Consider the following 12349-nt stretch of genomic DNA (forward strand, 5'->3'; position numbering starts at 1 on the left):
TTTGAAAAATTCTAAACAACAGAGTGCTGTGCATAATGGGCAAGTCAGTAAAGGTGATGGATATTGCACATCATCTCAGGAAAGGGTAAGGCATAGGAAGTTTTTCCTTTTGCATTATACCTCTTTCCATAAGTGAGGGAGTGCTTCAGTAATTTAGACCGTTGCTGTTGGGGATATAAACAGGAAAAGGCAAGTGGTGATGCCTCATGTGGTCTGGGGTGTCAGAAGTGAAACAAGGTGTCAAAATGAAAACATTCCTCATCCAATTCAATCTTCTGCTCGGTATGATTTCAGTTATTCCTCTCAAGATTCATTAGAGAGATAAGTGCCTGAAAGTCATATCCTCAATTCCTCATTCATTCAGGTGCATTAAATTCCACTCAGAAAACCCATCAAATGCTTACCAGTTCTCCTGTGGCATGAGAACCATTCATGGGTGATGTCCTCTAATCAAATGGGAGGGAGCAGGAATTGGGCTGCTAGGTTGTGACGAGTGTGGGGTTCTAGGATCCAGTAGGAGAAGGCACTTGTTTGCACTCCCAAGAGGATTTGTGAAGCCTTGGGCAACATAAAATTTGACGAGTGGTTCCCGTGACATGGCCTGCAATGCAGATTCCACCTGAGATCACAGAGGAGCAGACTAAGAACACAGTGGTGTTACGGTTCCCATGGCAACCAGAGATTATTCCCCTCCTGTCTGCTTCCAGCCAACATTCAAAACAAGAACTGGCTCACCTGTGAGGGTAAGAGGATAGATGAAGGGAGTGGCTGACAGGGTCCTGCGTTTTTAAAGAAGTAATACTTTCCTTGTTGTCTGGTCAATGAGAAACCAGGCTGCAAGCGGTATGCAGCCCCACGGACAATAAATCCCTCCATGTCCAGGTAAGACAAGGGTTCCCACTGAAGCCTGACAGCTCCCACTTCCACCCGGGCCCGCTAGGTGACGCTGTGCTCCCTTGTACGCACCATTCATGCTGAGAGCCTTCTCACTTGGCTCCTGCTGCAGGTGTAAGCCCCCACAAGTTCCAGTGGAACAGGCTGGAACCGAGCGGTGCCTCAGAAAATGTAGCTCAACAAGCTTAGCACTGGCACCAGTGGATTTGCCCTCTTACCACACTCCTCCAGGACTGGGAAAACCTGGCTCTTCTTCAGAGTCAGGAAACTAGCCTAGAGGACTAGCAGCCACACAAAGAGATGGTTGGTGAGCACTCAGCTCAGTAGAGCATGCAGTGCTGAGCCGTGACTTAAGTAATCATTGAATTGGTACACATCACATTCCATCTATCTGGTTTCCCCTCCTAATATACAAAGTCTGGAAAGGAGACAGTTGTTATGTGGGATGTCCGTGTTCCATGTGAAGGTATGTGGATCCTCTGGTGGCTCATGAAGAGAGGAGGGAATCATTAGCTCAGCATGTTGGACAGAGGAGAGCATGAACCTAACAAGCAAGGAGAGTTGTATGTTCACTCCAACTGCCAGGCCCCTCCTCCTTGACTGCTCTATTAAGGCTAGTCTGTACCCAGATACTTACCTGCTGGGATTTCTCCAGGGCACATCAAAACTCCTCAAGAAGCAGAAATGTCTTGCCAATCTGTATTCACACAATGGTTCATCTACTTGAACAGACAAATGCCCCTCTGTCCCAAAGGCCTGTGGGATATTGCCAGGAGTCCTCCAAGCTACCCCAGGAGGGAACAGACTACAAGCCAGTGAATAAAATAACAGCCTGGTGATGGCATGATGAGCACAGTTTCACAGGGCATAACTCCATGTTTGAACATAGACCATGCTGAACGTGGAATGGTGCAAAGCTTCCAAGGTGAATATTCAAAAGGGGACAGTAGGGATATTTGGTGGGTAAGAAAAGCTGGAGGTTGTTCATGCTGGGAAACTGTCTCATCCAGTGAGTAAAATGAAGACTCGGCTCTCAGATGGAGTTTTAAGGTCTTTATTTTTATGGGAGAGCTCCTAAGCTCAGTGCCTGGTTCTTCTTCCTCCACCGCCTCTGTCTTCTTCTTCTTCTTCCGCTCCTCACCATGCAGCTCTCTCTCTTCTTCTTCTCTCTCACGCAGCTGCTGCTGCTCTCCGCCGTGAAAAGTATGCAGCTTTATGGGATGTAACAGCCAATCACCTAACAGGTCAGGTGTTTAGCTCGTGGACAATTAATGGTGGGTAATGAGGACATGTACTGATCACGAGCTAAGCACAAACGTGGAGGAGATCAGTCAGCCAATAGAAAGCACTTCCTTAAAGTTGTTTTTCTTTGCAGTTGGGATTCTAGGCGCCATCTTAGGGCAAGGCCAGCTACCACTGCGGGCCCTACAGGGCAGCGGCCTCCAACAGTAAACTACATCAGAGAAGAGACAGTATGAAACTCGCCATTGTTCACAGTTCACCCATAAACTCCATGACATATATTCAGACTCATCATACACTACAAGTACAGGAAGTAGTTATTGCCCTTTCATTCTGTATGCAACCATGAACACCGACCCTAATTTCCCTTGAAAGAACATCAATGCCCTTGCAAATTCCTGTCTTTTATCTGCAGCTCCCAAGGGACAGCTGCATAAACGTATGCTGATTCCTATTTTTTCTAGCACAAAATCATGTTCAAAGTCTGTCCTTACATCACAGCACTTACCCCATGACCTATAATTTAAACCAGTTTATCCTGTCTTATGCAACTCTAATCCCGGCTCTCTGAATGAAGATTGCTCCACAATCTCAGAAATTTAAACCCCAAAAAGTCTACAAATATTCAAGTTTGTAGACCCTAGATTGTCAAAACGTGAATATCAAAAGAGAAGTGGCTCCATAATAACCAACATTTTATTAGAATTAAAGAGAAGAAAAAGCGTTCCTAAAGCATTTGCAAATTGTCAAATCCGTTTTCTTTCTTGACTTGTTTCTATCCACCGCCAATGTGCCATATGCCTAATGTCTCTGATTTCCTTCTTCTGGTGTGAGTTCTTGCAAGGAATGGTTTTGTGTCAATCCTTACCAACAAAGCACAATGCATTAATTCCCAGATCCCCAGTAAACATGAGAGCAACTCACAACCGGAGTTCTGGTTATGCTTCACCCAGTACTACACTGCATCTCTTTAGGGGTTCCATCAATATTAACAAGTACCTAAAAAAGGGCTCCATTCCTCTTGTCACTGGGGCTCCGATGATATTGGTTGGGTGGGTTGTTAAGTCCCCGTGACCCTCCTGATGCACTCCATAGAGGTTCACATTGATGCAGCCACAAATTCTATCATTATTCATCAAGAAGTCACATGCAAGCCACTGCGAAGCAGACTGTCAGAGAAAGTCCAGGGACAAGATCAGCGGTCTTTTGTGTTCACCTCTTGGTTTTTGAGTTGACATTGAGGTTCACGTGGAAAGTGCTCAGGAGTGGAAGTCCCCTACATTGGCAGAGAGAATGGGAGTGTTTCCACGAAACCTGGAGATTTCCAGGTACAAGTGTGGTTGTCATTTTGAATTTGTTGCCACCAAAACATGATGAAGAATGTACAGTGGAAGAAGGTTGTGAAGAATTATTCACATAAGCATCCTCATGAGAGACCTGTGTTCTCTGTTCTAAGGAGAGTAGAGTGAGGTTGTGGAAGTAGCACTCTGAAGAAATGCAAGTGAGTGGGCATAACTGCTCTCTTGGAGCACATTTGCAAACTGAAAGGTTTCAGTTGAAATGCGTTGCATGTGAAATGGTTGCTGTTTTCCAGTGTTGTTTCATTTTATGAGGAGTGGAGAAGAGAAAAGAAAGAGGGGAGAGGATTCTGAATTGGTTTCTTTTCTCTGTTTGGAATTTCTGCAATCTACCAGTGCTGGGGACTAGAACCCAGGTCTTGAGCTTGAGAGGCAGGAACTCTACATGAAGTGCTATATCGCTAGTACAGGGACACCCTCTGTGTTACAACACATTATCACCTACAGTCCTAATTTGTGAAAATGTATGCAGGCAAGTATTCATAGCCAAGCCAAACAAAACCTAAGGAAATCCTAATTCTCTTGTTCACAACAATTCAGCAAGGACCTTTTTTGCATGTCAATACCCAAGACTAGACGTGTGTCCTGAAGGAAAGATATTTTTCCTCTTCACTTAAGGAGGAAAATAGATGTAGGTGATCCCTGAGCAGAAAATTTTTATCAAGGATCGAAGGACGCCAGGAGCAGGGGCAGAGGCAGGACTATTTGGGATTGAGAATATGCTCAATTGGTGACTATGAATATAGATATTGGGGATCATTCACACATGCATACCTATCCATTATATTCACAATCTACTGACAGTTTCCTCAATCCTATTTTTTCTTTTTTTTTTCCTTTTGTCTTTTTTTTTTTTTTGAAAAAATCTATACAGCAGAGAGCTGTGCATAATGGTAAAGACAGTTCAGGTGATGGATCTTGCCCATCATCTCAGGAAAGTGTGAGGCAGAGGAAATTGTTCCTCCTGAGATATGCCTTCTACCATCAGTGAGGGAGTGATTCAGTAATTTAGCCCGATGCTCTTGGGGATATAATCAGGCAAAGGCAAGTGGTGATGCCTCATGGTGTCTGGGGTCCCAGGAGCAAAGTGTGATGTCAAGAAGAAAACATTCCTCATCCAATTTCAATCTTCTGCTCCTTATGATTTCAGTTACTCCTCTCAAGATTCATTACAGAGAGATAAGTGGCAGAAAGACATATCCTTGATCCTTCATTGATTTGGGTGCATTCAATTCCATGCAGAAAACATATCATTTGCTTACCAGTTCTCCTGTGACATGAGAACCATTCATGAGAGATCTCCTCTCATCAAAGGGGAGGGAGCAGGCATTGGGCAGCTAGATGTGAAGGGCATGGGGCTTCTAGGATCTGGAAGGAGAAGGCACTTGGTTGCACTCCTCATAGAGTGTGTGAAGCCTTGGGCAACATAAACTTTTATGAGTGGCTCACGTGACTAGGCCTGCGCCTCAAATTCCACCTGAGGTCACGGAGGAGCAGCCTGAGAACACAGTGGCATCACGATTCCCATGGCCACCAGAGACCATTCCATTCCTGGCTGCTCCAAGCCAACATTCAAGACAAGCACCCTCTCAGCTGTGAGGGTAAGTGGATAGATGAAGGGAGAGGCTGCCAGGGTCCTGTGTTTTAAAGAAGTAATACTGTCCTTTTTGCCTCGATAACGAGAAACCAGGCTGTAAGTGGTGTGCAGCACCGTGGTCCAAAAATCATTCCATGTCCAGAAAAGATAAGGTTACCACTGATGCATCCATTGACATCTCGCAATTTCACCTGCCATCACTAGGTGGGTCTGTTGTCCTTTGCCCCCAACATTCATGCTGAGAACCCGCTCAACTGGCTCCTACTGCAGGCTAAAACCCAAACAATTTCCAGGGGAACAGGCTGGGACCCAGGAGTGCCTGAGAACACATAGCTCAACAAGCTTAGCACCAGCAACAGTGGATTTGCCCTCTGACTACACTCCTTCAGGACTGGGATAACCCGGGCATTCCAGAAACGAGTCTAGAGGCCTAGCAGCCACGCAAAGTGATGGGTGCTGAGCGCTCAGCTCAATAGATCATGCAGTGCAGCGCTGTGGCTTAAGTGATCATTGCATTGGGACACATCACATTCCATCTGTCTGGTTTCCCTACTTAATTACGGTGTCTGGAATTAGACAGCTGTTACATGGGATGTCCATCTTCCATGTGAAGGCATGAGGCTCCACTGGTGGCTCATGAAGAGAGGAGGGAATTATTCACTCAGCATGTTGGACAGAGGACAGGACGGACCTAACAAGCAAGGAGAGTTTTTGTGTGCTCACTCCAACAGCAAGGCCCCGCCTTCTTGGCTGCTGCATTAAGACAAGGCTGTACCCAGTTACTTAGCTGCTGGGATTTCTCCAGGGGCACATCAAATCTTCTCAATATGCTGAAATGTCTTGCCAATCTGTATTCACACAATGGTTCCTCTTCTTGACCAGACAAATGCCCCTCTATCTCAAGGGCCTGTGTGATATTGCCAGGAGTCCTCTAAGCAGCCAGGGAAGGTGCAGACTACAAGGTAGTGAATGAAATAACAGCTTGGTGATGGCATTATCAGCACAGTTCCACAGGGCATAACACCAGGTTTGAACATAGACCATGCTGAACATGGAATGGTGCAAAGCTTCCAAACTGAACATTCAAAAGGGGAGGTTAAGGACTTTGGGGGGCAAGAAAAGCTGGAGGTTGTTCACGCTGGAATACATCTTCAGAGAACAGACACTATGAAACTTGACATTGATCATGGCTAACACACAAACTACATGACATATATTCAGACTGGTCATAAACTACAAATACAGGAAGTAGTTATTGCACTTTCATTCTGTATGGAACCATGAACACCGACACTATTTTCCCTTGAAAGTACCTCAAAGCCCTTGCAAATTCCTGTCTCTTTTCTGTAGCTCCCAAGGGACAGTCGCATATACGTATGTGATTCCTATTTTTTCTGGCACAAGAACCATGAGCAAAGGCTTTCCTAAAATCACAGCACCTACCCCATGACCTACATTTAAAACCAGTTGATCTTGGGATATGCAACTCTAATCGCCAACTCTCCAAATGAAGAGTGCACCACAATCTCAGAAGTTCAATCCCCAAAAGTCTGTGAATATTCAAGTTTGAAGACCCTACATTGGCAAAACCTGAATTTCAAACCAGAAGTGTTTCCATAATAACCAACATTTGAATATAATTATTGAGAAAGAAAAGCGTTCCTCAAACATTTGCAAAGTGTCAAATCCATTCTCTTATTTGACTTGTTTCTCTACACTGCCAACGTGCCATATGCCTAATGTCTCTGGTTTTCCACTTCCGGTGTGAGTTCTTGCAAAGAGTGGTTCCAGTGTCATTCATTACCAATCCAAAGCACAATGCATTAATTCTCTCATCCCCGGTAAACATGAGAGCAACTGGCAACCGAGGTGCTGTTATGCTTCACCCAATTCTACACTGAATCTCTTGAGGGGGTCCATCAATAGTAACAAGAGTCTAAAAAAGGGCTCCATTCCTCTTGACACTGGAGATTCAATGACATTGGTTGAGTGGGTTGTGAATGCCCAGTGACCCTCCTAAATGCACTCCAGATAGGCTAACGTCGATTCAGCCCCATCCTAACTTTATTCATCAAGAAGTCACATGCAAGCCACTGCCAACAGACTCTCAGAGAAAGTCCAGGGACAAGAGCAGCAGTCTATTGTGTTGACCTCTTGGTTTTCCACTTGACATTGAGGTTCACAAGAAAACTGCTCAGGTGTGGAAGTCCCCTTCATTGGCAGAGAGAATGGGAGTGTTTCCAAGAAGTCTGGAGAGTTCCAGGTCCATGTGCTGTTGTCATTTTGAATTTCCTGCCAGCAAAACCTGGTGAACAATGTGCAGTGGAAGAAGGTTGTGAAGAATTATTCGCATAAGCATCCTCATGAGAGACCCGTGATCTGTGTCCTAAGGGGAGTAGAGTGAGGTCGTGGAAGTAATACTCTGAAGAAATGCAGGTGAGTATGCATCACTGCTCCCTTGGAGCACATATGCAAATAGAAAGGTGTCACTGTAAATGGGTTGCATATGAAATGGGTGTCGTTTTCAAGTATTGATTCATTTTGTGGGAAGTGTAGAGGAGAAAAGAAAGAGGGGAGAGGATTCTGAATTGGTTTCTTTTGATCATTTGGAATTTCTGCAATCTACCAGTGCTGGGCCTGGAACTCAGGTCTTGAGTTTGAGAGTCAGGCACTCTACTGCTGGGCTATATTGCCAGCACAGTAAGGGCCTCTGAGATACAGCACATTATTACCTTCTGTCCTACTTTCTGAAAATTTATGCAGACAAGCAATCATAACCAAGCCAAGAAATGCCTAAGGAATTCTTAATTCTCTTGTTCACAACAATCCAGCATGGGACTTTTTTGCATGTCAATACCCAAGACTAGTGATGTGTCCTGAGGGAAAGATTTTGTCCCTCTTCACTGAAGGAGGAAAATGGAAGTAGCTGATCCCTGAGCAGAAAATATTTGTCAGGGATCCAAGTATGCCAGGAGCAGTGGCAGAGGCAGGACTATTTGGGATTGAGAATAAGCTCAGTTGGTGACTATGTAGATTTGGGGATCATTCACACATGCATACCTATCCATTATATTCACAATCTACTGACACTTTCTTCAATCCGATTTTTTTCTCATTTTTCCTTTTGTAATTTTTTATTTTGTAAAATTCTAAACCACAGAGAGCTGTGCATAATGGACAAGCCAGTTCAGGTGATGGATCTTCCCCATCCTCTCAGAGGAGGGAGGGGTAGAGGACATGTTCCTCCTGTGTTATGCCTGTTTCTATCAGTGAGGGAGTGCTTCAGTAATTTAGCCACATGCTGTTAGGGATATAAACAGGCAAAGGCAAGTGGTGATGCCTCATGGGGTTTGGGGTCCCAGAAGTGAAACGTGGTGTCAAAAAGAAATCTTACCTCAACCAATTTCAATCATCTGCTCGTCATGACTTCAGTTATTCCTCTCAAGATTCATGACAGAGAGATAAGTGGCAGAAAGTTAAATCCTTGGTCTTTCATTCATTTATGTGCATTCCATTCCACTCAGGAAAATGCATCAATTGCTTACCAGTTCTCCTGTGACATGAGAACCATTCATGGGATATCTCCTCTAATCAAAGGGGAGGGAGCAGTCATTGGGCATCTAGGTTATGAAAGGTGCGGAGCTTCTAGGCTCTGGTAGGAGATTGCACTTGGTTGCACTTTCCAGACTGTTTGTGAAGCCTTGTGGAAAATGAACTTTGACGAGTGGCTCACGTGACAGGGCTTGCACCATAGATTCCACCTGAGGTCACAGAGGAGTGGCCTGAGAACACAGAGGCGTCTTGGTTTCCTTTGCAACCAGAGACCATTCCACCACAGGCTGCTTGAAGCCAACATTCAAGATGAGTACTGGCTCAGCTACGAGAGTAAGAGGATAGATGAAGGGAGCGACTGCCAAGGTCCTGCGTTTTTAAAGAAGTAATACTTTCCTTGTTGCCTGGTCAACTAAAAGCCAGGCTGTAAGCCGTATGCAGCCCCATGGGCGATAAATACCTCCATGTCCAGGCAAGACAAGGATTCCCACTGAATCCTGACAGCTCGCTCTTCCACCTGGGCCCGCATGGTGTTTCTGTGCTCCATTGCCTGCACCATTCATGCTGAGATCCTGCTGACCCTACTCCTGCTGCAGGCAGGAGACCATTCAACTACTGGCCACTTCCAGTAAGTTCATGGCGAATTTCATAGTGTCTCTTCTCTGAAGTTGATTTCCAACATGAGCAACCTCCAGGTTTCTTGGCCCCCAAAACGTCCTTACTGTCCCCTTTAGAATATTCAGCTTGGAAGCTTTTCATCATTCCACGTTTACCATGGTATATGTTAATGCTCCTGTAATGCCCCGTGAAACTGTGCTTATCATGCCATCACCAGGCTGTTATTTCATTCACCGACTTGTAGTCTGCTCCTTCCCAGGGCTGCATACAGTTCTCCTGGCAATATCCCACAGGCCCTTGTGACAGAGTGCATTTGTCTTGTCAAGAAGATAAACCATTGTATGAATACAGTTTGGCAAGACATTTCTGCAACTTTAGGAGTTTTCATGTGCCCCTGGAGAAATCCCAGCAGGTAAGTAACTGGGTACAGCCTAATCTTAAGGCAGAAGCCATGGAGGAGGGGCCTGGCACTTGGAATGAGCACACAACAACTCTCCTTCTTGTTAGGTCCGTCCAGTCCACTGTCCAACATGCTGAGTGAATAATTTCCTCTTTGCTTCATGAGCCACCAGAGGAACCACACACCTTCAAATGGAAGATGGACATCCCACATAACAACTGTCTCCTTTCCAGACTTTGTAGGTTAGGAGGGGAAACCCGACAGATGGAATGTGATATGTTCCAATTTAATGATCACATATGCCACGGCGTAGCACTGCAAGCTCTAGTGAGCTGAGTGCTCACACACTCTGTGTGGGTGCTAGGGCTCTAGGCTAGTTATCTGACTCTGAAGAATGCCCGGGTTTTACCAGTCTGTAGTAGTGTGGTCAGAGGGCAAATCCACTGGTGCCCTTGCTAAGCTTTTTGAGTTACATCCCCTCAGGAATCGTTCCATCCTAGACTGTTCCACTGGAACTTGTGGGAGCTAATAGCCTGCAGCCAAAGCCAGGTGAGCAGGCTGTCAGCATGAATGATGCGGCTGACGGAGCACAGCGCCACCTAGCATTCCCGGGTGGAAGTGCGAGCTGTCAGGCTTCAGTGGGAACTCTTGTCATGCCTCGACTTGGAGAGATTTATTGCCCACGGGGCTGCTTACCGCTTACTGCTTAGCCTGGTTTCCCATTGACTAGGCAACAAGGATACTATTACTTCTTTAAAAACACAGGACCCTGGCAGCCACTCCCTTTGTCTATCCTCTTACCCTCACAGCTGAACCGGTGCTTGTCTTGAATGTTGGCTTGAAGAAGCCAGGAGTGGAATGGTCTCTGGTTGCCATGGGAACCGTGAAGCCAATGTAATTTCAGGCCACTCCTCTATGGCTCAGGCGGAATCTGCAAAGCTGGTCATATCATGTGAGCCACTTGTCAAAGTTCATGTTGCCCAAGGCTTCACAAACACTCTGGGGATTACAACGGAGTGCTTTCTCCTACTGCAGCCTAGAAGCCCTGCGCCCTTCACAACCTTGCTGCCTGCTCTCTCCCTTTTGATTAGAGAAGATCTCCCATGAATGGTTCTCATGTCACAGGACAACTGCTGAGCAATTGATGTATTTTTCTGAGTGGAATGGAATGCACTGGAATGAAGAAAGGCACAAGGATATGACTTTCTGCAACTTATCCCTCTGTAGTGAGTTTTGAGAGGAATAACTGAAATCACAATGAGCAGGAGATTGAAATTGGATGAGGAATGTTTTATTTTTGATGCCACGTTTTACTTCTGGGACCCCAGACCACATGAGGCATCACTACTTGCCTTTGCCTGTTTATATCCCGAACAGCATGTGGCTAAATAACTGAAACACTCCCTCACTGATGGAAAAAGGCATAACTCAGGAGGAATAACTTCCTCTGCCTCACAAATTCCTGAGAGGATGGGCAAGATCCATCACCTGAACTGGCTTGTCCATTATGCCCAGCTCTATGCTGTCTAGACTTTTTTTTAAAAAAAATGACAAAATGAAAAATAAGAAAAAATCGGATCGAGGAAAATGTCAGTAGATTGCGTATATAATGGCTAGGTATGCATGTGGAAATGAACCTCAATATCTACTTCCATAGTCACCAATTGAGCATATTCTCATTCCCAAATAGTCCTGCCTCAGCCCCTGCACCTGGTATCCTTGCATCCCTGATAAAAATTTTCTGTTCAGCTACATCCATTTTCCTCCTTAAGTGAAGAGGGAAAAAATGTTTCCCTTAGGATACACCTTAGCCTTGTGTATTGACATGCAAAAAAGTTCTTTGCTGGATTTTTGTGAACAAGAGAATTAAGAATTCCTTAGGCATTGTTTGGCTTGGTCATGATTGCTTGCCTGAATACATTTTCAAAAAGTAGGACTGCAGGTGATCTAGTGTTGTAACTCAGAGACCTGCCCTGTGCTGGCGATATAGCCCACTGCATACTGGGCCTGCCACTCAAGTGCAAGACCGGGTTCCATTCCCCAGCACTGGTTGATTGTAGCAATTCAAAACAAACAAAAGAAACCAATTCAGAATCCTCTCCCCTCTTTCTTTTCTCTCCTCCACTCCTCATAAAATGAAGCAACACTGCAAAACAGCACCCCTTTCACATGCAACCAATTTTCCCTGACACTACTCAGTTTGCAAATGTGCTCCAAGAGAGTAGTCATGCCCACTCACCTGCATTTCTTCAGAGAACTACATCCACGACCTCACTCTACTCTCCTTAGGACAGAGATCAGGGGTCTCTCATGAGGATGCTTAGGCGAATAATTCTTCACAACCTTCTTTGACTGAGCATTGTTCACCAGGTTTCCATGGCAGGAAATTCAAAATGACAACAGCACATGGACCTGGAACTCTCCAGGCTTCTTGGAAACACTCGCATTCTCTCTGCCAATGAAGGGGACTTCCACATCTGAGCACTTTGCACGTGAACCTCAATATAAACTGGAAAATCAAGTAGTGAACACAAAAGACCACGGCTGTAGTCCCTGGACTTTCTCTGGGAGTCTGCTTTGCAGTGGCTTGCATGTGATTTCTTGAAGACTAAATTGAGGATTTGGGGCTGATTCAATGTTAGCCTCTATGGAGAGCATTCAGGAGTGTCATGGGGGATTCACAACCCA

The sequence above is a fragment of the Sciurus vulgaris genome (genome assembly GCF_902686455.1).
Source record: "Sciurus vulgaris genome assembly, contig: HiC_scaffold_339_arrow_ctg1, whole genome shotgun sequence".
Lineage (NCBI taxonomy): Eukaryota > Metazoa > Chordata > Mammalia > Rodentia > Sciuridae > Sciurus > Sciurus vulgaris.